The 26,532-nt window shown below is 42.5% G+C and overlaps 1 protein-coding gene across 13 annotated transcripts in view; it reads left to right on the top strand.

Annotated features, from left to right (window-relative positions):
- Positions 1–671: 671 nt before the first annotated feature.
- LYST (lysosomal trafficking regulator) overlaps positions 672–26,532 on the top strand; it is a 229,791-nt gene continuing 203,930 nt past the window's right edge. For 8 of the 13 annotated variants that reach the window (XR_016219016.1, XR_016219018.1, XR_016219017.1 and 5 more), the window contains exon 1: positions 672–872. The gene's annotated coding sequence lies outside the window, so the exon portion shown is untranslated. Of the gene's footprint in view, positions 873–8,744; positions 8,882–14,506; positions 14,643–26,532 lie in introns of those variants that run through there. The other 5 variants (XM_051820716.3, XM_089311618.1, XM_051820718.3 and 2 more) reach the window with 5 other exon arrangements.

Genomic DNA, 26,532 nt, shown 5'->3' with positions numbered 1-26,532 from the left:
CCGCGCTCCGTTCCAAATACACCCACCGGGGATAAATGAGGACTTATAACCAAGGAGCAAGAGGGTCCGTGGATGGAAAATTGCTGGGAGGAGATATCAAGTCAGGTGACTGAGGTTTGGCCAAGCAAAGATCTGTCACCACTGTAGACATCGTATACAAAATGTTCTTGAACGAGGCTAGTTGGAAAATACAGTTCTGCACCGATTAATTCTACAGTGGCATTGCAAATCTCTTTACGTTTTTTGACGACGAAGGTAACCTTTACAACACGGCTTTTTTCCAGGCCCCAGGTTCCTCGTGGGCAGCCTTTTCACCCCCTCCTGACCCCTCCCCATTTTGTTCTGTCATCATCCTCGGGACCTAAGCAAGGAGACAGGATGACAGTGTGGGCTGAATGAGGAAGCGGACGCAGCGCATGTGCTTGGTGCTTTTCAAACCGTGCTCGCTCTCCCCAGGGCCTGACGCAGCCCGCTACGCAGAGAACTCTGAAGTGAGGCAGACATGAAGCAGGCCTCTGCCGGAGCACGGAGGAACCCCGACGGCTCCGAGTCCCGGCAGCAGCTGGGCCCGCCTTTCTCCCTTCCCCATTGGCTCGGCCTCTCCGTGCGTCAACACCTGCGACGCTAGCGTTACCCTCCCAGCGGCGGGCGGGGCACGGGGCGCGCGAGGCGGGGCCAAGCGCGCACGCGCAGGCTGTTGGCGCTGGGTCTGGACGTGAGGAGGGAGGGGGGTGGTGTTCTCGGTTTCCTCGGTTACCTGAGGGGGCGGGGGTGGGGAGTTCGAGGCGGTGGCGGCGGTGGCAGCGGTGAAGACTACGCGGGATTCTGCCGGTGAGGAGGAGCGGGAGGTGGCGGCAGCAGCCACAGCGCAGGTAAAGGGATCAGCCCCGCGCCGACAATGCCGGCGGAGAGCTCGAGGTCTGGGACCTAACCATGGCCTGAAGGAAGGCGGTTTAGGGGTGGTGGCAGTTAGCCCGGACTGGGGGTCGCGGCCGCTGGGCTGAGGGCGCTGTGGGACTCGGCCCGACGCGCTAGCCTGGGGCTTCGCTCGGAGGCTTCGAGGCTTCAGGACGTTTCCCCCCGAGGCGCCGGGCCACCCATGACAGCCGATGAGCCGCGGGCAGGATCTGGGCCCGGCTGCTCCGGGACCACTGAGGTGACAGCGCGGCCACCGGGCGCTAACTTTATTTCCCAGCGCGCGGGGGGCGAGGTCCGCCCGGCTGGCGGCGATTTGCAGCTTGCCTTTATTGTATTTTCATCCCGTGGCGCGGCACTCCCTCACCCCAGGCGGGCCCAGATTGGCAGGTTGACTGCCGGAGTTGACAGTCTCCGCGCCATCACCCCGCCGGTCGCTGCTCTTGCCCCGCCGGAGCTCGCCCACCTGGGTTCGCGGCTTTTCTTTGCCTGGGGCACCCTTTGCGCGGGCAAAAGCCTGTCTCTCCAGCGGATCCCTTGAGACATCTGGTGCCAGTCCCGGCATCTTTGGAACGTTGACTGGCATGCCCTTTCTCCTGTGATGGGTTAAACAGTATGGGAAATAACCCAGGGAGACCCGGGTTCCACGGTGTGGAGGCCCACGGGGTGTTTCGCGGTGGAGAAGACAAGCTCAGAGGCTTTAAGAAACCCTTCCTTGATTGTTATCGGTTAAACAAATCATAAGAAAACATCTCCTACATGCTCAGCAGACTGTGCACACCCGGTGACAGTACTTGATAGTTGATGGGGGTTTGTTTTAAGCAGAAAATATTGAGAGTTGAATCTTGTGTTGATTTCGGGCCCGTGTTTCCTTGAAGATCGAATTCAGTTCGCATTTTCCCTGGAGTTTTTTTTTTTTTTTAACACACTGATATACAGCACACTGAATTGGGCTTTCCTTCCTGCTGATTCTTGGCTCTTCTGCTCTGTTGCTTTAAATTTGCAGATCCAGAAACCTTATGCTAATAAAGATGTTGACTGTAAGCTTTCATTTTATAGCTGTAGTTAATTAATATGGGGTATTTGTCTTTAAAGAGCTTTGCAAGTAGTCAGCAACTTTTTTTCTGATAGGTCATTGCTGCCATCTGTATTGTTACTGTAAAGATTGGAGAAGAGAGGGCATAAAGAGAAATGAGTTATTATAATTTATATGAAAATAATTTGTAAACTTTGAAGTTATATATTAATATTTAGTAAATATTTCTTGAGTGCCTACTATTTACCAGGCACGTTTCCTAACAGACAAATATCCCCTCTTTCTTGGAGCTTGCCTTCTAGTGGGGAACCTCAATAATAAACAAAATATGTGTTGTGTCAGATGGTGTTAAGTGCTATAGAGCAAAAGCAGGAAAGAGGAAGGAGGAGGAATCCGTAGACTGAGGGGGTGAGGAACCTTTTTTCTGCAAAGGGTCATTTGAATATTTATAACATCATTCAGGGACCATACAAAATTGTCAACTTAAAAATTAGCCTGCTATAGATTTTTGAACTTTGAGTCCTACATGAGGTTGCCTTGGCAGGACCAGACCAAATGATTTTGTGGGCCTTTTACACCCGTGGGCTGGATGTTCCCCACCCCTGCTTGAGAGGTGCAATTTTTGGTAGAGGTAGCTAGCTAAGGCCTCCTGGAGAAATTGACATTTAGGGCCAGCACCTTGGCTCAATAGGCTAATCCTCCGCCTGTGGCGCCGGCATACCGGGTTCTAGTCCTGGTCGGGGCGCCAGATTCTGTCCTGGTTGCTCCTCCCAGTTGCTGTGGCCCGGGAGTGCAGTGGAGGATGGCCCAAAGTCCTTGGGCCCTGCACCCGCATGGGAGACCAGGAGAGGCACCTGGCTCCTGGTGTCGGATCAGCACCGTGTGCCGGCTGCAGCGGCCATTGGGGGGGTGAACCAATGGAAATGAAAGACCTTTCTCTCTGTCTCTCTCTCTCACTGTCCATTCTGCCTGTCAAAAAAAAAAAAAAAAAAAAAAGAAAGAAATTGACATTTGGCTGTATTGGAAGTGGAGCAGCTGGGACTCAAACTGGCATCAGAGCTATCATGGGATCATGGGATAGCTCTGATGCCAGTTTGAGTCCCAGGTGCCCCACTTCTAATCCAGCTCCTGGCTAATGCACCTGGAAAAGCAGTGGAGGAGACCCGGGAATAAGCTTCTGGCTCCTGGCTTTGGATTGGCTCAGTTCCGGTTGTTGTGGCCATCTGGGGGAGTGAACCAAAGGATGGAAGACCTCTTTCTCTGTCTCTACTTCTCTCTGTAACTATGTCTTTCAAATAAATAAAATAAATTTAAAAGAAAGGAAGGTTAGTAAAGTGGGAGATCAGGTTATTTAAGGCCTTGTAGGTCTTTGAAGGACTTAGATTTCTCTGAGTGAGCAGGGAAATCATCACTTTCAATAAAGAAAGGATATAATTAGACTTACCTTTTAGAAGGGTCACTCTAGTGAGTGGATGGAGCACAGACTTTGTTGTAGGGGAGAGGCAGGGGCAGAATCAGGGATACTAGTTCTAGGTCTGCTGCCACAAGCCAGGCCAGCAGTGATGTTGTTTGGAGCAGAGTGGGATTGGTAGAGTTGGTGAGAGTTCTTCGATTTCTGAATAAATTGATGGCAGAAATGAAAAGGACGCGGGCTGGCATTGTGGTGTGATGGGTTAAGCCGCTGCCTGATGCCAGTTCAAGTCCTTCCCATCTAGTTCCTGCTATGGCCTGGGAAAGCAGTAGAAGATGGTCCAAGTGCTTGTGCCCCTGCCACCCACGTGGGAGACCTGGATGAAGCTCCTGGTTCCTGGCTTCTGGCTTCAATCTGATCCAGCCCTGGCCATTGTGGCCTTTTGCGGGAGCGAATAAGTGATGGAAGATCAATCTCTCTTTGTAGCTCTGCTTTTCAAACAAATAAAATAAATCTTAAACAAAAAGGAAACCAAAAATTTTGTCCTAGACAAGTAGAATAAAAGGATGGATGTGTTATTGAGATGAGGTTTATGAGGAGTAGGTTTGATGGGGAAAAGGTTAGGAACTAGTTAGAAGACAATGAAATTAGACATCCGACGGGAAGATTAGTAGTGATAAACTAGTGGTTTTGTATTAAAGAAACTTTTTATGTTACACTGACTAAATCAGGGGCTTAATATTTTTACCCATATAACAGCCAATTTTTATTTCATACTCTTTTTCTTTTTAGCTCTTGTACTCAACCTAGTTATTTTCAAATGTAGTTTTGCTTTGTTTGCTTGTATTTAGAATATATTTTGTTTCAGTTACAAAAAGCCATATAATCCAGAATTTCAGAGTTCATTTTTAGTTTGTTGCTATATTTAACTCAAATACTTTCACCCGATTAATCTTTTTCAGAATTATCTTTAGATGCCTGGTTTAAGTTCAAAAAATTATTTTAAGCCAACAAATGTTATTATTAAATGTAATTTCATTCGGCCATTTGTAAAATTGCCATGGAAAGGACTTATATTTTTATTCTTTACTAATATGTCAGTAATATAAAGGGATTATTTTAATTCTTTTGTTTCATTAAAGGTGACCTGAAATAAATGGGCCATCACATGGTAAATGGAGATCTTTTAAATCAAATTATACAGTATTTAGGGCAACAGAATTTGGTGAAACTTGGATCAGAAATATATTCAGAGATCTGGAACTTAAGTTCTGCCCCTTACATTAAGAACCAGAAAATAAGCTAATGTTTCAAAATGAGTTTTCAACCTAAGTATATATCTTAAAAAAAGTATAAAAATATTAATGATACACTGATTAGGAGTTAATGATGACAGTTTATGCTATTTAACATTAATTTCTTTCATTGCTGCTTCACACCAGTGCTTGTCCTTGTACCTCGTTAGCTCCCTTGCCTTATTTGTAGTAATTTGGAGAGGTCTGATCCATTTGGACATTTTGAATGCTAACTGCTGGGGAAAAAAAATCTTGCTTAATAACATCAAAGAGTAATGATTAAAGCTGATCATTTTGAGGAATCAAAAAAGGAATGAAATAATTTTCCAAAAGTCTAGTCATTGATCCATTTGAATCTGATTCTTTGACATTGAAATTCCAAGTGGGCTAGGAAATGAGGTATTCTAGCTATTTTAAATGAGTAGAAGAAATGGATGAAATATAGGATAGATTAAAACACATACAAAAATGTTTATAAAGCTATTTCCAATCATCTTTTAAAAGTAAAGCAATGTTCATATAATGGACCACTACTTGGCAATTAAAAAAAATGATGTATAGGTCATGCAATAACATGAATAGATCCCAAAATAATTATAGTACATAAACAAAAAGGACCAAAAAGGGCATACCTTATAGTTCCATCTTTAAAAATTCTAGGAAATGCTTACTAATCTATAGTGGCAGAAAGCAGACCAGTGGAGGCCTACATATGAGTTGAGAGAGTAGGGACAGGAGGAAAGAACAATGGTTTGCCAAGAACTTCAAGGGGGATAGATGTAGTAACTATCTTGATTAATAATGATGGTTTCATGAGTGTGCACATATATTGACACTTGTCAAATTATGTACTTAAGATATGTGCAATTTTTTGTATACCAGTCATTCCTTAATAAAGTAGTACTTTAAAAGTAGCTTGACCATGAAAAGACATGGAGGAATCTTAATGGCATTTTGCTAAGTGAAAAGAGCTAATCTGAAAAGACTGTATGCTGAATGATTACAGCTATATGACATTATGACAAAGGCGAAACTATAAAAATGGTGAGCAGATCAGTGATTGCCAGCCATTAAGGGAAGGAAAGGGATAAATAGGCAGATAAATGGCAGAAGATTTTTAGGTCAGTGCAACCATTCTTTATGATACTACAGTGGTGAATATATCTCATTGTACATTTGTCAAAACCCACAGAATGTTCAACCCCAAGAGTGAACCTTAATTTAAACTATGGATTATGGGTGAGAATGGTGTGTTAATATAGGTTTATCAGTTGTAACAAATGTACCTTTGTGGTGTAGAGTGTCTTTAGGTTGTCTTTATTACCTTGGACAGAGGTAATAAGGGAGAATGTGCGTGTGTGTATGATGGCAGGGGTATACTAAAACTTTGTACTTTCCCCTTAATTTTTCTGTTAACCTAAAACTGCTCTAAAAAATAAGGTCTTTTTTAAAAAAGATTTATTTTATTTATTTGAAAGAGTTACAGAGAGACGTAGAGACAGAGAGAAAGGTCTTCCATCCACTGGTTCACTCCCCAGATGGTGGCAACAGCTGGAGCTGTGCCGATCTGAAGCCAGGGTCAGAAGCTTCTTCAGAGTCTCCCACATGGGGGTGCAGGGGCCCAAGGATTTGGGCCATCTTCTGCTTTTCCAAGCCATAGCAGAGAGCTGGATTGCAAGAGGAGCAGCCGGGACTAGAACCGGTGCCCATGTGGGATGCTGGCCTTTGAGGCCAGGGCTTTACCCCGTTGCGCCACAACGCCAGCCCCTAGTCTCTCTCTCTCTCTCTTTTGTTTTTTTTCAGTAAAATGAATAGAAGATTTTTTGCCAGAAACCTGAAGAATTGTATGTTTCACGTTTTAAAATGGGGCGGGGGGACAGGAGGTTAACCCCAGAACCTACAGTAAAAATCTCGACACTGACTGATGCCTAGAAAAAATTGCAGATCAGATTGCCGAATGCTCCGTGATTTGTGATTAGAAAAGAAGGCACTGATTACTAAAACCCATAATTTGCTTTTTAAAAAACACATCATTTTAAGCTAACCTTATGCTCACTTTGCCAAAAATAGAATGTTTGTATAGTAATCTATATATAACTGTTATCTATACCATCACAAAACACACCAAACACTGGAGTAAGGGAAAGGGTTTATTGGGGAAAACCCAACAGACTGGAGGGATGGGGCAGCGAAGGGAAAAAAGGGCCGCATGTCTGGGAAAGGGGTCTAATATACCTTTTCTAGGGGGCGGGCAGTGAGGTAGGAATTAGCCAATCCCATTAGGTTGGGGGTGGAGCTTGGCACAGGTAGTTTGGGCCATGTGACTACCTGGCTTTCAGCAATGGCAGCAGGCATAGAATGTAAATCAGGTGTAGATCATGCCACAGATAAGACTGCGCCTGCACCATTTTCCTAACCATAGCACTTCAGTTTATTGAGTACATTCTCTATCATTTCATTTAACTTCATGACATATCTGTGAGTTAATGAAAGATGAGGAAGTGCTCAACAGTCACAGCTCTAGGAAACTGCAAAGGGGACGGATGGATGGATATTTAGAATGGACGGGCTTGGACATAGGGTAGAGGTAAGGTAGAACTGCCAGAGTGAATAGTGATACTGATAACTATTTTAATTTTTAAAATACAGGTGGTGGAGCAGATTTGGATATGTGAAATCTATCAGTTTTCTTTAGTTTGATGAGATTAGAAATTTTATTTCCTTTGTTGGAATTGAGTCAGATACAAGTAAGTCTTTAAAAAAAAAAAGGCATGGAGCTCAGGAGAGAAGTCTGAACCAAATAAATAAAAACATCTTCATTCGTTCTGCAAATACTCATATATTCTTACAAATACTTTTGGTAATAAAGGGAATAAAGGGAGGCCGCTGGATGGAAGCTTGAGCAGGGAGATATGATCAGTGGAAGGTTTACTTTTCTTTAAAATGGATAAGTCAAGGATATTTTAGTGTATGGAATGAAAGGGGTTTTGAAGAGAAAGAAAATTGTATATGTGCTGCGGAAGCAAGCACAAAGAGCAAGAAAATTGAGCACACGGTAATAAGCTACCTCATCAAAAATGATCTTAGAGGAGTGGAAGGATTGAGACCAGAGCACAGGTGACAGGTGAAAGTGTTATTCTGAGCCGGCACCGTGGCTCACTAGGCTAATCCTCCGCCTTGCGGCGCCGGTACCCCGGGTTCTAGTCCCAGTCTGGGCGCTGGATTCTGTCCCGGTTGCCCCTCTTCCAGGCCAGCTCTCTGCTGTGGCCAGGGAGTGCAGTGGAGGATGGCCCAAGTGCTTGGGCCCTGCACCCCATGGGAGACCAGGAGAAGTACCTGGCTCCTGCCTTAGGATCAGCGTGGTGCGCCAGCCGCAGCGGCCATTGGAGGGTGAATCAACGGCAAAGGAAGACCTTTCTCTCTCTCTCTCACTGTCCACTCTGCCTGTCAAAAAAAAAAAAAAAAAAAAAGTGTTATTCTGAAGAACAAGAGTAATGCATCTTCTGTTGTTGTTGTTTTTTTTTTTAAGATTCATTTATTTATTTGACAGAGTTAGACAGGAGAGGCAGAGGTGGGGGGAGGGAGGAAAGGAGGGGTGGGGAGAGAAAGAGAGAGAGAGAGAGAGAGAGAGAGAGGTCTTCCATCCAATGGTTCACTCCCCAATTGGCCACAACGGCAGGAGCCAGGAGCTTCTTCTGGGTCTCTTACGCGGGTGCAGGAGTCCAAGGAGTTGGGCCATCTTCCGCTGCTTTCCCAGGCCATAGCAGAGAGCTGGATCAGAAGTGGAGCAGCTGGGTCTCAAACCAGTGCCCATATGGTATGCTGGCGCTTCAGGCCAGGGCGTTAACCCACTGTGCCACAGCGCTGGCCCTGCATTTTCTGATTTTAAAAGAAAAGGAAATAGGGAGTAGATCTAGACATAAATATCCAGAACAATGTCTCTTTTATCTGTTAAGCAAGATTGTCTACTGATTGAAAAGGAGTAAGTTGGGGTTTGGCACTGTGGCGTAGCGGGTAAAGACGCTGCCTGCAGTGTCGGCATCCCATATGGGTGCCGATTTGAGTCCCTGCTGCTCCATTTCCTATCCAGCTCTCTGCTATGGCCTGGGAAAGCAGCGGAAGATGGCCCAAATCCTTGGGCCCCTGCCCCCGCGCGAGAGACCCTGAAGAAGCTCCTGGCTCCTGGCTTTGAATCGCCATAGCTCTGGCTGTAGCGGCCAACTGGTGAGTGAATCAGCGGATGGAAGACCTCTCTCTCTCTCTCTCACTCACTCACTCTCCAATCTCTGTGTAACTCTGACTTTCAAATTAATAAAGAAATCTTTAAAAAAAAAGAAAGAAAAGGAATAACATGGGTAGGGGTGTGCCCAACTGTGATTGGAAAAAGGACTTCACTGGGGAGAAGTAACATCATTACTGAATAGTGATGAATAAATACCCTCCCAAGACTTGAAATAAAAAATGTATAAACAAACCAATCAGAATGGTTAAACAGTCTTCTCTACCTGTCTCCATAACAGTGCATAAAGAAAAATAGATTGAATCTGGATGGGGATCGGAATGAAAGAGTTGAAGTACTTAGGTAGGGGAGTAGTGTGAAGTTAAGGAATTGAGGGTGGTTATGAAGTAGCTTGTAGAAGAGCTGATTTTTTTCTTTCTAGCCAGCCAAGATGAGGCTGATAAATATGGAGAAGGAAGATGATGAAGAATCTCTCAGGATTAATGGAAGTAAAGGAGTACTATAGATGGAAAAATATATAAACATGATGAGATCCTCAATTTAAGATTCTGGAGCTGGAGCTGTTTCATGAGATAGGTGCCAAAGCATGACCAATGATGATACATTGTCAAAATTAATGATTCTGATTAACAACAATGATGATTTACATTAAATTTATATTTCATTTTATTTGAAAGCGGGGGTTGGGGGGGCAGACCTGTGGTGTATCGGGTGAAGCCACCACCTGCAGTACCAGCATCCCATATGGGTGCTCCATTTCCTATCCAGCTCTCTACTCTGGCCTGGGAAAGCAGCAGAAGATGGCCCAAGTCCTTGGGCTTCTGAACCCATGTGGGAGACCCGGAAGAATCTCCTGGCTCCGGATCAGCACAGCTCCGGCTGTTGTGGCCAATTGGGGAGTGAACCATTGGATGGAGGACCTCTCTCCCTCTCTCTCTCTGCCTCTCCCTCTCTCTCTCTGCCTCTCCTTCTCTCTCTGTGTAACTCTGACTTTCAATTAAATAAATAAATCTTAAAAAAAAAAAAGAGAGAGAGAGCTAGAGTTCATAAAGATGAGAAGTAAGGAATTCATGAAGGAAGGAGAAATCGCTTTATGTGTGAAAAATCAGAAAGGATAGGTGGGTGGGTAGGGTGGTGATACAATTGTTTGACCAACTAAATGCTGTTTTGAGAATGAGAAGGATGTCTTTAACAGTTGTTCTGGGACAACAGAAGTAAACCAGGGCTGTCCTAGGCAAATTGGCATGTTTTGTGTTATCAGCAATAGGTACCAAAGGAGCTGTTACCTTGGAAATTAGTTGTGGATGTTGGGAATGAATGAATTTAACCATAAATTAGAGGGGCTTAGAATGGAGCTTACTAGCTTTCGCTCCCCCTCTTCGTGGAGGAGTGACACTAAACCCTGCCTAGGTTTCCTATCCGAGTCACGGCACCATTATGTCGCTCCCCGTCTTCGTGGAGGAACGACACAGGACCCTGCGCTGTTCTTTTATCTGCTCGGCCCTCCCCGGGTTTGCTGCTGGTTCTTCCCGGGTTGGCTACCGACCCTTCCACCTCCGTGGAAGGGCGGTTCCCCCTGCCACTTTCCCCACTTCCGCGGGGGAGCAGCACACCGCCGGCCGGCTCTCTCGGGGGCTGCACAGGTGTTCCTTCAGATAGATGTTCCTGGTGCATGTTGTCTCTCTCCTCCTTTATAGTCCTCTTCCACCAATCCCAACTCTGCTACCCACACGCCAAGTACGCTGCTCTCCTCCAATCAGGAGCAGGTCCTACAGTTTATTGGTTGAACTGGAGGCAGCTGTGTAGAAGCTCTTTCCTCCTCTCCCAGCGCCATATTGTGGGAGAGCAGATGTATAGAATAAGTCTTAATTCCAGTAACTTAGGCTAGTCTCAGTTGCTCCCCACAACTAGCCTAAGATTATTTTCTCTGACTGAATGATACTATCTTGAAATGTTCTGGGTATATAGTCTTATAAAAGAATCTTGGGATTGGAGAAAATGTTCATGGAAAATGTATAATAAGAAAAAACTGCATGGATTTTAGAATATTTTGGCATAAAAATAAACTAATATTAACTTGTTACATGTGTCTGAACAGGATCTAGTTTGAGGTGCTAAGAAGGATAAGGCATAAGTTTGAAAAGAGCCCTTATCACTGCAAAATGAATTCTGATAAAATTGAAGAAATTTATTTCAAATTTATGGTTACAGTGTGATGGAGAAAGATAACATCATTGCTGCATTACAGAAGGCTGATGGGGAGAGTAACCCAGAGAAATCAGCAGTTTACAAATAAATATTTTAAGAAGTGATGAATAGCATTGCAGATGAAGCTTGCAGAGATAGGCACAAATCATCACATCATTCTTCCAGGAAAAAGTTAATCTTGTTTGTTAATCTTGCCCTAACTGAAGAGAACCAACAATTAATGCCAGATGCAGTAGCCAATAAGATAGACATCTGAATTGGTTCCACTTAGACAATTCTGACCTAAAAAATAAAGTTGAGCAAATTTTTCTGTTCTATGAGTATCAAAAGCATGTACCCAGATCAGCTGTGCACAAGAGTAGAGCTTCCAATGGAAATTTTAGACAAGTGGGATAAAGATCCTGGGGCATTTCTTAGAAGAATTATAACAAGATAAAACATGTCAACCAGTGCTACAGTTTAGATGTTCATTTTGGTGTCCCACAAATGTCCATGCATTAAAGACTTCACCCAAGGATGATGCTTTTGGGAGAGGGTGAAAACCTGACCCAATTATGGTATGTAGGAGGTAGGCCTCTTAGGAGGTCCTGAGTTCATTGAAGATATGCCCTTGGAAGGTAGTTCTCATGAGAGGGTTGGTTATATAAGCCCAAGTTAGACTCAGTTCTTGCTCTGCTTCTTGGCTCACTTGTGTGATCCTTTTCTTGTACTCATTCTGCCATCCACCATTCTTATCCAGATGCCAGACCAATGAGACTGCATGAAGTTGGGCTGTAAGCCTTCAAAACTGTGAGCTGAAATAAACCTTTTTTTCATAAATGTCTTCTTTGAGGTTTTTTTTTTTTTTTTTTTTTTTTTTTTTTTTTTTTTTGACAGGCAGAGTTAGTGGGAAAGAGAAAGAGAGAAAGGTCTTCCTTCCGTTGGTTCATCTCCCAAGTGGCCGCTACAGCCGGCACGCTGCGCCGATCTGAAGCCAGGAGCCAGGTGCTTCCTCCTGGTTTCCCATGCGGGTGCAGGGTCCAAGCACTTGGGCTATCCTCCACTGCACTCCCGGGTCACAGCAGAGAGCTGGACTGGAAGAGGAGCAACCAGGACAGAATCTGGCACCACAACCGGGACTAGAACCCAGGGTGCCGGCACCGCAGGCGGAAGATTAGCCTAGTGAGCTGTGGCGCTGGCCCTCTTTGAGATATTTGTAAACAGTGATAAAACACTGAGTAATACAACTAATGTGATCCTGAAGGTACAGCATAACCAAAGCAGTTGCTACCCAGAGGTTGAAGTGGTCCATAAAATGAATCAGACCAGTCAAGAGCAAAGATCACAACAACAGTTTTTTTTGGTATGCCAAAGACATTTTGCTTATTGACTTTCTGGAGGACAAAAGAATAATAACATCTGCTTATTAGGACAGTGTTTTTAAGAAAGTTAGACAAAGCATTTGCAGAAACATGCTTGGGAAGGCTTCACCAGAGAGCCCTCTCCACTTTGTCAGTGTTCTGCTCATTGTTCTCATCAGATGAGAGTCATTTGGTGAGAGATTGATAGGAAACCATTAAGCATCCACTTTATAGTTATGGTTTGATTCTCTTTGTTTCCTGGTCTTAAAAAAGGTCTTTAAAGGGCACCCAGTTTTCTTCAATTAATAATTTATATTTTTATATAAAGCCTTTTTTATAATAAGACTACATTGACTTCATTTCTCAATACATTCAGTTCTTCTACATACAGGGACTAAATGGCTGGTATTAGGTGTTGCCCTGTGGCATGGTTAAGAAGCCACCTGCAATGCCATCATTGCATCTGAGTTCTGGTTGGAGCCCTAGCTGCTCCACTTCTAAACCAGCTCCCTGCTCATGGACGTGGGAAAGCAGTGGAAGATGGCCCAAATGCTTGGGCCCCTATACCCACTTGGGAGACCCAGATGGAGTTCCTGGCACCTGGCTTCCACTTGGCCCAGCCCTGGTTGTTATGGCCATCTGGAGAGTGAACCAGCAGATGAAAGATATCTGTCTCTGTCTCTGTCTCTATAACTGTATTTCAAGTAAACAAGTAAATTTTTTAAAAATGGCTGGTATTATCACTCAACAAAAGTATTTTAACTTGAAGGTTATGTTGGAAAATAAACTTTATATTTTTATTTCTATTTTTTAATGTGATTTTCCATGAACTTTTTGACAAAAAAAGTGTGTATGTGTGCATTGGCATCTCTCTCTCTCTCTCTTTTTTTTTTTTTTAAAGATTTTATTTATTTGAAAGAGTTACAGAGAAAAGTAGAGATAGAGAGAGAGGTCTTCCATCTGCTGGTTCACTCCCCAGTTGGCCGCAATGGCCGGAGCTGCACCGATCCGAAGCCAGGAGCCAATGCTTCTTCCAGTCTCCCATGTGGATGCAGGGGCCCAAGGACTTGGGCTATCTTCTACTGCTTTTCCAGGCTATAGCAGAAAGCTGGATTGGAAGAGGAGCAGTTGGGACTAGAACCGGTGCCCATATGGGATGCTGGTGCCACAGGTGGAGGATTAACCTGCCGCGCCACAGCGCCGGCCCCAGCATTGGCATCTCACAAATCAAGAGAGAGATTTAAGAAATGGATGGTTACTAGTTTTATACACTTCATGTTCCTCAGAGAGTTCAAATGAGATAAAGACTGGACAATGTCCATTGGAATGGATTTGGCAGTTAGAAAGCTTGAGTAGTGTTAGTAATGTGTGCAAAAGCCAGACTTCAGTGAACTGACAGGTGAGGTAAAAGGAGACTACTGTACTTCTAGTATAGACTACTGTTGAGTGATTTTGAAAGAGAAGGGTGTCAACATAATTCTTTTTTTTTTTTTTTAATTGTAGGCAGTGAAAAAGTCAGTAGAGATGAGGGGTTAAAAAAACAGAAGGAATCAGTGCCTCCTAATACTGTCTAGTTCGTAATTTTGTTGTTACTGAAAGTATGAAAGGAGAAGATAAATTTTAAATCAAGTAAGATAAACTTGATAACAAATAATCAATAAACTGAAATGTATAGGAAATGTTTATTAAAGGGAAATACTGGAAAATTCACATTTAGAGTGTGGACTAACTTTAGGGTTCTATTTTTTCTCTACTTTAGACTGGTTTTTGGAATGGTCTAACCATATCCCAGCCCTGAGATGCATTTGCTATCTCCTAGTGATTTATTCTTGTACTTATCTCTTTCTCTCTCTCTAAGTTAGCTGTACCTTTGTACAATGGAAATATTTAATAGTTAAGTATATTTTCATTTTTGGTGTTGTAACATTTGATTCTTGGCTGAATTCACTGTTCAGCTATTTCTGTTTATTTGGCATAAATGAAATCAATGTGCTTTTCTAGAATTACAAACTTTTAAACTACATCAATGGTATTTTTTTTCCTTTTTCTTCTTTCTTTAAGATTGATCTGAAGGGTGGCCATTTGGCACAGCAATTAAGGTGCAAGTTGGAACACATCCATACTGAAGTACTGGGGTTCAAGTCCCAGCTCTGCTCCCAATTCCAGGTCTGCTAATGTACACTCTGGGAAGCAGCAGGTGATGGGTCAAGTAGTTGGTTCTCTGACAGTCACATGGGAGGCTGAGTTTCTGACTTCTGGTTTTAGCCTGGCCCAGCTATGGCTGTTGCAGGCATTTGGGGAGTGAACCAGCAGATGGGAGATCTCTCTGTCTGCCTGTCTGTTTCTTTCTCTTCCTCTGCCTTTCAAATAAATAAAACTTAAAAATTGTGAGAAGACTAAAGTCAAGGAATTTGACAGTTAAAAAATGAAAAGAAATCTGTTCAAAATTTTACTGTAATTCTGTAGTTCATTTATCTTAGTTCCTTAGAAGAATAATAGTCTTGCATAATTGTATAAATATTTCAGTAGCACTAATACACTGGATGAGTGTGAAATTAAAACAATGGTAGGAATGATTTCTTCTTTTATCATAACATTGTGACTTCCTTGAAAGGGCAACTAAACATATTTATCAGTTCATAAAATATGTTCATTGTTATTGTTTCTGGTTATTCATTCACTGAAGTGCAAAATTCAGTGTGTTCTGGCCAATGGCAAAAGAGGAAGTTTTACTGGTATAACTTGTAGGACAACTGCTTCTATCCATCAGTTCACTCTTATTCTACTTTTCATATTTATTTGCTTGTCTAGACTTTGTTTGACCTTTACTGCATTATGACTTCAAACGTGTTAAAGATGAAAATCCTTGGGGCCAACGTTGTGGTATAGCGGGTTAACCAGCCACTTACAGTGCCAGCATCCCATATCAGAGTGCCTCCTTGAGTCTGATGCTCCACAACCAACTTAGCTCATGGAAGGCAGCTGATAATGACAAAATTACTTTGGCCCCTGCCACCCACAAGGGAGACCTGGCTCCTGGCTTCAACCTGGCCAAACCCTGGCTGTTGTGGCCATTTTGGGGAGTGAACCAACAGTTGAAAGATTCTCTCTCTCACTCTCTCTCTGTCTCTCTGCTGTTCAAATAAAGTAAATAAGCCTTAAAAAAAAAAACGATTAAAATCCTTTGTCATTTTTTACATTTCCTCTGGATGCTGTTTCCAATGATAGTAATGCTGCTAATTTTTCTTTAAGTTTTTTCTCTGTTGGCCATGTTTAAACATTTTGGATAATACCTCTAAAGTTATTTGTTCCATAGTACTGAAATATATTTATTTTCTTTACATCTAATTTTTTTTTTTTTTTTTTTTTGACAGGCAGAGTGGACAGTGAGAGAGAGAGAGAGAAAGGTCTTCCTTTGCTGTTGGTTCACCCTCCAATGGCTGCCGCGGCTGGCGCGCTGCTGCCGGCGCACCGCGCTGATCCGATGGCAGGAGCCAGGTGCTTCTCCTGGTCTCCCATGGGGTGCAGGGCCCAAGTACTTGGGCCATCCTCCACTGCACTCCCTGGCCATAGCAGAGAGCTGGCCTGGAAGAGGGGCAACCGGGACAGAATCCGGTGCCCTGACCGGGACTAGAACCCGGTGTACCGGCGCTGCAAGGCGGAGGATTAGCCTAGTACATCTAATTTTTAAAAAATAGAATCTCAGTAAGGCAGTTTTACAAAAATCTGATTATATACAATTTAAGGAAACATTTAAAAATGAAATTATAATCAAATTAATCTTGATGCTTAATATATTTTCTGAATTTTGTACTGTCATAATTTTTGTACAGCCCAAAGAGAAAAGAGACAGAGATCATCTGGTTTAAAATATATGTTTATCTGGTTTAAAATACATATGAACAGTAGGGGTCAGAAATGTTAAGTGCTTTCTGAGTGATCCTCAAAGGAGTTTGAGGCAAAACAAAATCTCTTGACTTTCAATCTGGTGTTCTTTATACTATACCACCCGTGTCTCTAACATTTTAATGCACTTTAATAAAGTAATCCTTTGACCAAAAGATGCCTATGTACCATAAAAACCTATGGTATTTTATTTGTAATATATAATTTACTTAGAAATTTAACCTTTTTCTTTACATGTGTAAGAACAGATCACAGTTATAGAAACCAATTGTGATGATACTCAATGTGGTAGGAAAAAAACAAAGCATGGGATGAATTTGAAATTGCTGCACTCAGAAAGTATTTATATTATATTTCTTTCTTATTTTCTATCCTCCAATCCCTATGCCCTTCTCCTCTAGCTGTCCCTCTTCATGGATGGTTAGAGAGCAGTAAATTCAGCGAGCAGATCTCAATTTGATCTTGCTTTTTTTTTTTTATGTGAAACGTTTTATTATAGTCAACATTTTTTTAATAGTTACTGCCTCAACTGCCTGTTGTGCTTTTTCAGGAGGGAAGCCAAATATAGTGTGTCTGTAAGAATTACAGGAGTAAAAGAAAACTAGTGTTGTCTATCCTTGCAAAATGTCTTTAAAGCTTATAAATATTTGTGTTCAGCATTTCTTTGTTTTTAGATTTTTATTTTAAAAATTATTTATTTGAATGAGAGAGAAAGAGAGAAAGATTGAGAGAGAGAGAGAGAGACAGAGAGAGATGTCTCCCATCTACTGGCTCACTCTCCAGGTGTCTGCAACAGAAGTGCTAGGCCAAGCTGAAACCAGGAGCCAGGAACTCAATCTAGATCTCCATGGGTAGCAAGGACACCACTACTTGAGCCATCACCTTTGCCTCCCAGTGTGTGTGCTAGCAGGAAGCTGGAACAAAGAGTAGAGTTGAGACTCAAACCCAGGCACTCTGATATGAGATGCAGTCGTCCCAAGTGGTGTCTTAGCTGCTGCAATAAATACCTGCCCTGTTGTTCAGTATTTCTAAAATGTATTTTGCTGAATCTTTTGCTGTACACAATATATATTCATATACTATATTCATATTGCATATGTGCATATATTCATGCACAATGTTCATATATTCACATGCAATAAATATTCATATATATGAAAAACTCTTGGTCATTGCACTATATAGATTATTTCTATTTTTATTTCACGGCATGGAGAGCTATTATGACTATAATTGATTTTAAAGGATGTTTAGACTATGCTCAGCTGGCGCTGTGGCTCACTAGGCTAATCCTCCGCCTGCGGCGCCAGCATCCTGGGTTCTAGTCCCAGTTGTGGCGCCGAATTCTGTCCCGGTCGCTCCTCTTCCAGTCTGTGGCCAGGAAGTGCAGTGGAGGATGGCCCAAGTCCTTGGGCCCTGCACCTGCATGGGAGACCAGGAGAAGCACCTGGCTCCTGTCATCGGATCAGCGCGGTGCGCAGGCCACAGCGCGCAGGCCGCGGCGGCCATTGGGGGTGAACCAGCAGAAAAGGAAGACCTTTCTCTCTGTCTCTCTCTCTCACTGTCCACTCTGCCTGTCAAAATAAATAAATAAATAGACTGTATACTCAGAATTATAACCTGCTGCATATCATTAAATATCCAAAATGTCCATAAACACCCAAAATTTTATACTGAAGTCTTTTTTAAAAAGATTTATTTAAATGAAAGTCAGAGTTACACAGAGAGAAGGAAAGGCAGGGAGAGAGAGAGAGAGGTCTTCCATCTGCTGGTTCACTCTGCAATTGACCGCAACGGCCAGAGCTGGGCCCATCTGAAGCCAGGAGCCAGGAGCTTCTTCTGGGTCTCCCATGTGGGTGCAGGGGCACAAGGACTTGGGCCATTTTCACTGCTTTCCCAGGCCAAAGTAGAGAGCTGGATAGGAAATGGAGCAGCCGGGACTCAAACCGGTGCCCATATGGGATGCTGGCACTGCAGGTGGCGGCTTTACCCGTTACACCACAGCACTGGCCCCGAAGCTTTGTTTTTAATATAAACAAATTCTGGTATAGCTTTTAGATATTTCTGTGGCACTTTTCCTTCATGCTTAATGTGGAAGAGAGAAAAGCTTTTGTAAATATGCTATTTATTTTTCATAGCCTTAGCTGTGGGATGATTTCCTAAAGGTATTTGTATATTTCAGTGTTTTCTATAGAGTTAATATTAAATGATTGATGTTTGTGGCAGTAATGATTTTTTGAACAAAGAAGATCTGATTTCTCTTCTTTATTTTTATTTTTTAATTTTATTTTAGTATTTTTTTGTGGACAGGCAGAGTTAAACAGTGAGAGAGAGACAGGTCTTCCTTTCCGTTGGTTCACCTCCCAAATGGCCGCTATGGCCGGCGCGCACCGATCCAAAGCCAGGAGCCAGGTGCTTCCTCCTGGTCTCCCATGCAGGTGCAGGGCCCAAGCACTTGGGCCATCCTCCACTGCCTTCCCGGGCCACAGCAGAGAGCTGGACTGGGAGAGGAGCAACCGGGACAGAATCTGGTGCCCCAACAGGGACTAGAACCTGGGGTGCCAGCACTGCAGGCAGAGGATTTGCCAAGTAAGCCGTGGCACTGGCCTGATTTCCCTTCTTAAGGAAAATATAACATAGTTTTAAAAGAAACACTACAATCTCTTATTACAGTGTGATGAGAGTGCTAAGATAGCAGATTGTAGAAAAGTAATTGGGAATTAAAGAGGATTTCTCTAGCAAGAAAAATATGATTTTTCTTTAAAAGGGAAACAAACTTGAGAAAGTATATACCTTTTGGAGGAATTATGGGATATTACAGTGTGTTATGGGGTATGTTGGGAGACTGGAAAGGCTAAATGATACTCTGATGATGAATTGGGGTCTTCTTCCTCACAAATTGGAATATCACTTATGATTGCAAGGAATCTGAGTGACATTTTACCAGTTGTGGGATTTGGATTGGATGGAAAACAGAACAGATGCAGGGAAGTTGTTGGTATTACACGTGAGAGAGGACATGAGATCTTGAGAGTGCTTAAGCATAAGGTTAGGGGAAGGACCAGATTCAAGGTAATTACAATACAAGCTGATTATTACTGATCTTCCTGCTATCTGCCAGGCACTATGCTATGTTTTATATGCATAGTTTCATTTTAATACAACAAACTGTAGGTATTCATATGAACTCTGTTATATAGATAAGAAACTGAGGCTAAAAAGAGGAAGCTAGTGAGTAGCACATGCAGACATGAACCAGTAAGCTCTTAAGAAGGAGAATTGACTGGGCTCCAGACAAGCAGTATTCTGATTTCTTGTCTAACTGACTGGGTAGGAGCTATAAACTGAAATAGGAATGAGGAAGGATGGTTGGTTTGTTGGAGGGAAGAGTCAGTGTATGTTTTGAAAAACAGAAGTTGTATATAGGATACAGAAAGATTGCCCAAGTTTGAATGCTGGCTATGATACTAATAGCTCTGTGACTTTGAGCAATTGCCTAACCTTACTACACTTCATTTTCCAATTTGTGACTAATAGGGACAATAATGCTACTTATGAGACTGTTTCAAGGATTAAACCAATAACTATACTTTTAAAGAGTGCTCATGTACTATCTAATGTGTAGTAACCAACATGGTAGATGTTAGCTAGATCATCATCATCATTACTTTTATTCTATAGAAATCCAGAGGTCTGTTTTGAGAATGAATGAGCTAGTCAGTTTAAAACTTGCACATTTCTTCTAGCAGGTAGGTAAAGCCAGGGGAGATGATTTACCTGGACAGACCTTCTTGTTTCTTTATGTGTAGCTCTCCTGTAACCATAGTATCTTAGAATTATGGTGCTCACGATCAAATGCAGACTGAGATATTTTTGCTCAATTTGTTTGTTTTTAGAAAAATGAAGTGCTTGTTGAAGGCTTAAGTTTGATAGGTTTTGGTGTGACTTCCTCTGAATTTCCATTAAGACTTTGCCTTGCTATTCTGTGCCTAGATTTTCTTTATTGACCAGCATTGTCATATAAGGTGCCTGAGTGGCTTCTCTTCCCAAGCCCACTACACGTTTCAGGACAGCTGGAATGGAGAGGCTAACCAAGACTGCATATGCTTATGAAGGCAGGGAGGGAAATAGGCAGTGTTGACTTGGACTCCCTGAAATATATATAAAAAAATTTGCTAGGCCACTGCTTTCTTAAATTTCTACCCTCTCCCAAAGCCACTGCTCTTACACACTTTTTGAGTGTTCTTTATTTAAATAGCCCACATGGTTCTACATAAATTGAAAATATTTCATTAAGCACATTTCTTTTTCTATTTTGACTTGGCCTAAACCATTTATTTCCATGTTCACTCGTTTAGCATTATTATAGTCCCAAATTTTTAATATGGAACATCTAGTTCAGAGCCAACTCTTACCCCTCTAATGCTAAAATTTTGGTTAGAGCTGAAAGCATTACTTTTTTAAAATTAATTAATTTATTTGAAAGGCAGAATTACAGGGAGGCAGAGGGAGAGAGAGATAAGTCTTCCATCTGCTGGTTCACTCCCCAGATGCCCCAACTGCTGGAGCTGTGCCAATCCTAAGCCAGAAACCAGGAGCTTCTTCTGCATCTTCCATGTGGGTGCAGGGGCACAAGACTTGGGCCATCTTCTACTGTTTTCCCAGGCTGTAGCAGAGAGCAGGATTGGAAGTGGAGCAGCCAGGATTTGAACCGGTGCTCATATGGGATGCCGGCTGCAGGCAGCAGCTTTACCTGTTATGCCACAGCGCTGGCCCCAGCATTACTTCTTATTAAAATATAAATACTTCTTTCTAGGAGGAGCAGTCTCCCCCCCACCACTCAGGTTATTTACTTTTTGTTATAAATGAAAAATGTAAGGCTGGCACCGCGGCTCAATAGGCTAATCCTTCGCCTTGCGGCACCGGCACACCAGGTTCTAGTCCCGGTTGGGGCGCTGGATTCTGTCCTGGTTGCTCCTCTTCCAGGCCAGCTCTCTGCTGTGGCCAGGGAGTACAGTGGAGGATGGCCCAAGTGCTTGGGCCCTGCACCTCATGGGAGACCAGAAGAAGCACCTGGCTCCTGCCTTCGGATCAGCGCGGTGCGCCGGCCGGCTGCGGTGGCCATTGGAGGGTGAACCAACGGCAAAAAGGAAGACCTTTCTCTCTGTCTCTCTCTCTCACTCTCCTCTCTGCCTGTCAAAAAAATTATGAAAAATTATTTAAAAAATATGAAAAATGTAGAAACATGTGGGAAAAGATAATATAAAGCTATAGCACACCTTGAGAAATTTAGGGCATCAGGAAATTTGTGGTGCTTGGAGGAACGAAAACAAACATAGGAAAGAGAGAGAGGGTCACTACCTAATTATAGTTATATTTAATGCCAGACCCAATCACTGGAATGCTCTAACAGGTAGGATTGTGAAAGACTAGTTTGGCTGTGAAAAGCATTTTTATTTATTTTTTATACTATTTTTGAGAAACATCAAATAGAAATCTATAACCTAGGTGTTAAGTTTTATGATTTTTAGGATTTCTCTGTTTCTTTGTTTTGTTTTGTTAAATATTATTTTATTTGAAAGGCAGAGTTACAAAGAGAGACAGAGATCTTCCATCTGCTGGTTCACCTCCAAATGGCTGCAACAGCCAGGATCTGGATCAAATCCAAGCCAGGAGCCAGGAGCTTCTTCTGGATCTCCCACATGGGTTCAGGGGCCCAAGTACTTGGGTCCATTTTCTGCTGCTTTTCCAGGCACATTAGCAGGGAGCTGGATTGGAAGTAGAACATCGGGGAATTGAACCAGCACCCATATTCCAGGATGCTGGCATTGCAGGCTGCAACTTAATCTGTTATACCACAGCAAAGGCCTGTTCTAGGAAATACAGGAAACCTTCATTTGTTTTAGTGTTCTTATAGTTAAAATTTTAAGGAGGGTGGAGCTGGTGCTGTGGTGTGCTGATAAAACCACCGTCTATAGTGCCAACAGCCCATATGGGCATTGATTCAAGTCCCAGCTCCTCCACTTTGGATCCAGTTCTTTGCTAATGCATCTGGGAAAGCAACAGATGATGGCCCAAGTACTTGGGCCCCTGCACCCAAGTGGGAGACCGGAAGAATCTCTTGGCTCCTGCCTTCGGATTGGCCCAGCTCTGGCCATTGTGGCTGTTTGGGGAGTGAACCAGCAGATGGAAGATTGATCTCATTCTCTCTTTCTCTCTATCTCTCTCTATCTCTCTCTCTTTAACTCTGTCTTTAAAATAAATAAAATAAATCTTTAAAAAAATTTTTAAGAAGGGTGATATGGTCATTGACCCAGAGGTGATTTAACTCTGAATGATGATTGTAGAATAGGTCCTCATTTTAAAATAATTTATTACATGCAAATTCTGGAAGTTTTCCTTTACTGGCAACTTGTTAACTTAGGTGTTGGTTGAAAATATTTGTGTATGGCAGTTGCTTTTTTTAAAAATTTTATTTAATTTATTTGAAAGAGTTACAGAGAGGTGTAGAGCCAGAGAGAGAGAGGTCTTTTATCCCCTGGTTCACTCCCCAAATGGCAGCAACGGCCAGAGCTGAGCTGAGCTGAAGCCAGGAGCCAGGAGCTTCTTCCAAGTCTCCCAGGCGGGTGCAGGGGCCCAAGGACTTGGACCATCCTCTACTGCTTTCCCAGGTCACAGCAAAGAGCTGGATCAGAAGTGGAGCAGCCGGGACTTGAACTGGTGGCCATATGAGATGCTGGCGCTGCAGGCTAGGGCTTTAACCCTCTGCGCCACAGCGCCGGCCCCGACAGTTACTTCTTACAAATGATTGTGTTCCAAAAGTTTCTGATCCAGCTTCCTCATAATATGCACTTTGGGAGACATCAAATACCTGAGCATTTGTGGAAGGAACCAGCAAATCACAAGTTTCTCTTTATGTCTCTCGGCCTCTCAAAGAAAAGAAATGTTTAAAAAAATTGTCTTTACAATGTATGTATATGTGTGTGAATTCATACTTTTGTCTATATAAGGTGCTAATATCCATTGAACTCCTCTTCAGGCTATTTAAACTACATTGTAGCTGAATGTGGGATTTTGAAAACTCTGGGAGGATTTGGAGAGGTGCTGAATTACCTGATCAAGTTTAATTGTCCTGTGTTTGCTTCGAGTTACTCCTTTGCTTTTGGAGCCCTTTCCCCAGGTGACTGGATTAACCACAAAAGCTTAGAGGTATAGGAATCTCTTCTCCCACTGCTTGTCAGGTGGAGTAGTGGGAGAGAATGAACAATATGTTGCAAGAAATTCAAGTTGGAATTCTGAATTTCTTCTGTGGAGACTTTGTAGGGTCTTATTAAGTCCATTTCCTTCCAGAAGCTGTCCCAAGTTAGTCTCTAAGGTGCTGGAGACCACAGTCCTAACTTCATAAGAATGTATGTCAGATAGTCGTTAATGCACAATTCACAGAATCAAATGTAGTATCTGTCAAGTAGGGCCTGAGGTCCAAACAATAACTCTCATTTCTTTTGAACTTAATTGGTTCAGTGCAAGTTGAACATGCCCCTAACTATAGTGAATTTTTGATAATTATGGGATTGTGGTTTGTCTTATAGAATACTTCAGTTTGTGAAACCATTTGTCTTATTACCTAAGTAGTTTTTATGGACTTTCTTCTTCAGTTATTTTAGAACTTTGTTAAGGTGTTCTAACCTTCCCTGATCTGCATTTTAAATTCCAAAGCCCATTCAACATATTTTTCATGGTGACTACAAAATTTTGTTTCAATTTTTTAAAGGAGTATATTTATTATTCACTATGAAATAGATTATAATAATGCTTATACTAATAAAAGATATATAATATATTAGATACACACACAGAGTATTCCTAGTCAGCTTTCTGTTTCAAGTCTTTAGTTGGGAATCATTCTGATAGTTTTGCTTAGCACATCTAGTATTGGACCAAAAAGCTACAGGGTAAAACTTAGATTAATAAGTATTATCTTTCTTAAATATTGTATAATTTAAGGGTAGATGTTTGGCTTAGTGTTAAGACACCCATATCCCATATTGAGTATACCTGGATTTCAGTCCTGGCTCTGGTTCCTGATTCCAGTTTCCTGCTAATGTAGATCCTGGCAGGCAGCAAATGATAGCTTAAGTAGTTGGGTCCACGTGGTAGAACTGGATTGAGTTCCCCACTCCTGTTGGCTTGGCCCAGCTCTGGCTCACTGGGCATCTGGGGCAGAGGGGAGAGAATTAGTGGATCAGAGCACTGTGTCCATCTCTCTTCTTCTCAAATAATAAAATAAACACTGTATCGTTCAACTGATATGCTTCAATTAGTTTATTCTTTTTAAAATTTATTTATTTATGTTATTTGACAGACAAGCAGTGTTCCCATCCCCTGGTCATTCCTCAAATGCCCACAATGAGCAGGTCTGGGCCTGACCAAAACTGGGAGTTAAGAACTCAATCTGGATTTTCCACATGGGTGGCAGGGACCCTGCCTCCCAATGTATACATTATCAGGAAGCTGGAATCAGGAGCAGAGCTAGGACTCAAAGCCTGGCACTCTGATATGGGATGCATGCATCCCAAACAGTGTCACAACCATTAGGCCAAACGCCTGTCCTAACTAGTTTATTCTTCACAGAGGATTCTGTTAATCTGAACAAGGTCATTTCCTAATTTCCTGCCACCTAACCTCCCCTCCCCAAGTTTCCTTTATTTCAGACATATGGCTCTATATTATGGTTATAGAAATTCATAAGGACAGACCTTAAAATTTTGTTTCCAATATAGTGGATTTGAGTAAAGGCTCTGGATGCCATTTAGAAATAGCATGTAGTCTTAAGGAATGCACTTTGCCCATTGTCTAATTTTTAACTGATATGATAGAAAAGCAAAGGCTGTGTCTTCTAAACTTGACTATTTTAGTTCCAGTTAATTAGTTTACAAAATATTATATAACTTCAAGACAACTGGCACGGGGGTAGTCCAGGGCCCTTACCACTTCTGGGACCTTGGACCTGTGAACCTCAGAGAATATAAAGTTATTTTTCTACCATGAAAATTCAGCATATACTAAATTTTGGAGAGGCAAGATTTAGCATAGTTAAATCCTTATCAACCAACCCTTCTTTTTTTTTTTTTTTAAATTTATTTATTTATTTGAAAGTCAGAGTTGCACAGAGAGAGAAAGAGAGGTCTTCCATCTGATGGTTTACTCCCCAACTGGCTGCAATGGCTGGAGCTATGCCGACCGGAAGCTAGGAGCCAGGAGCTTCTTCCGAGTCTCCCATGGGGTGCAGGGGCCCAAGGGTTTGAGCCATTCTTCTACTGCTTTCCCAGCTATAGTAGAGAGCTGGATCGGAAGTGGAGCAGCTGGGAAATGAACCGGCACCCATGTGGGATGCCAACACTTCAGGCGGTGGGTGGCTTTACCTGCCACAGCGACGGCCCCAACCAACCCTTATTCTCAAGAAGGCTGATTCAAATTGTGTCATATTCTGAGTCAACATAATTTTTTGAACATTCATTATTCTGTACATTATTTTGTTTTAGTTGTCACAATAACTGATTTATAGTAGTCACCTTCGTTTTTGGTATATAATAATGTTTCTGAAAAAATGTTATTTCTTGTTAAGGTCTCTAATACTAATTAAGAAACTTCTACCAGCACACAGTGTTATTTTTAAAAAGGGTTTACCAGGATTTTTAACATTTGCTGAAAGGTTAGGTATTGAGGCTTTTGTATGTAAGTTTTTGATAAGGAAATATTATGCTTCCTAATCAGGATATAAGAATAAAAGTCATTATTATAACTTTTTTCTTGTATTTCTTTCACTTTTTTTTAAAGATTTATTCATTTATTTGAAAGACAGACAGACAGTTACAGAGAGGCAGAGGCAGAGAGAGAGAGAGAGAGATAGAGAGAGAGAGAGATCTTCCATTCACTGGTTTACTCCCCAAGTGGCTACAACAGCTGGAGCTGTGCCAATCCAGAACCAGGAGCCAGGAGCTTCCTCCGGGTCTCCTACACAGGTGCAGGGAACCAAACACTTGGGCCATTCTCCATTGCTTTCCCAGTCCACTGCAGATAGCTGGATTGGAGGTGGAGCAGCCAGGACTTGAACTGGCCCCCATATTGGATGCTGGCACTGCAGACAGCAGCTTTATCCACTACGCCACAGCGCTGACCCC

Source organism: Oryctolagus cuniculus, chromosome 13 (assembly GCF_051225735.1).
Source record: "Oryctolagus cuniculus isolate XC-2025 breed Fujian yellow rabbit chromosome 13, ASM5122573v1, whole genome shotgun sequence".
Taxonomy (NCBI): Eukaryota; Metazoa; Chordata; class Mammalia; order Lagomorpha; family Leporidae; genus Oryctolagus; species Oryctolagus cuniculus.
Note: the sequence above shows the minus strand (reverse complement) of the source record. Positions and strands in the feature narration are given on the sequence as shown.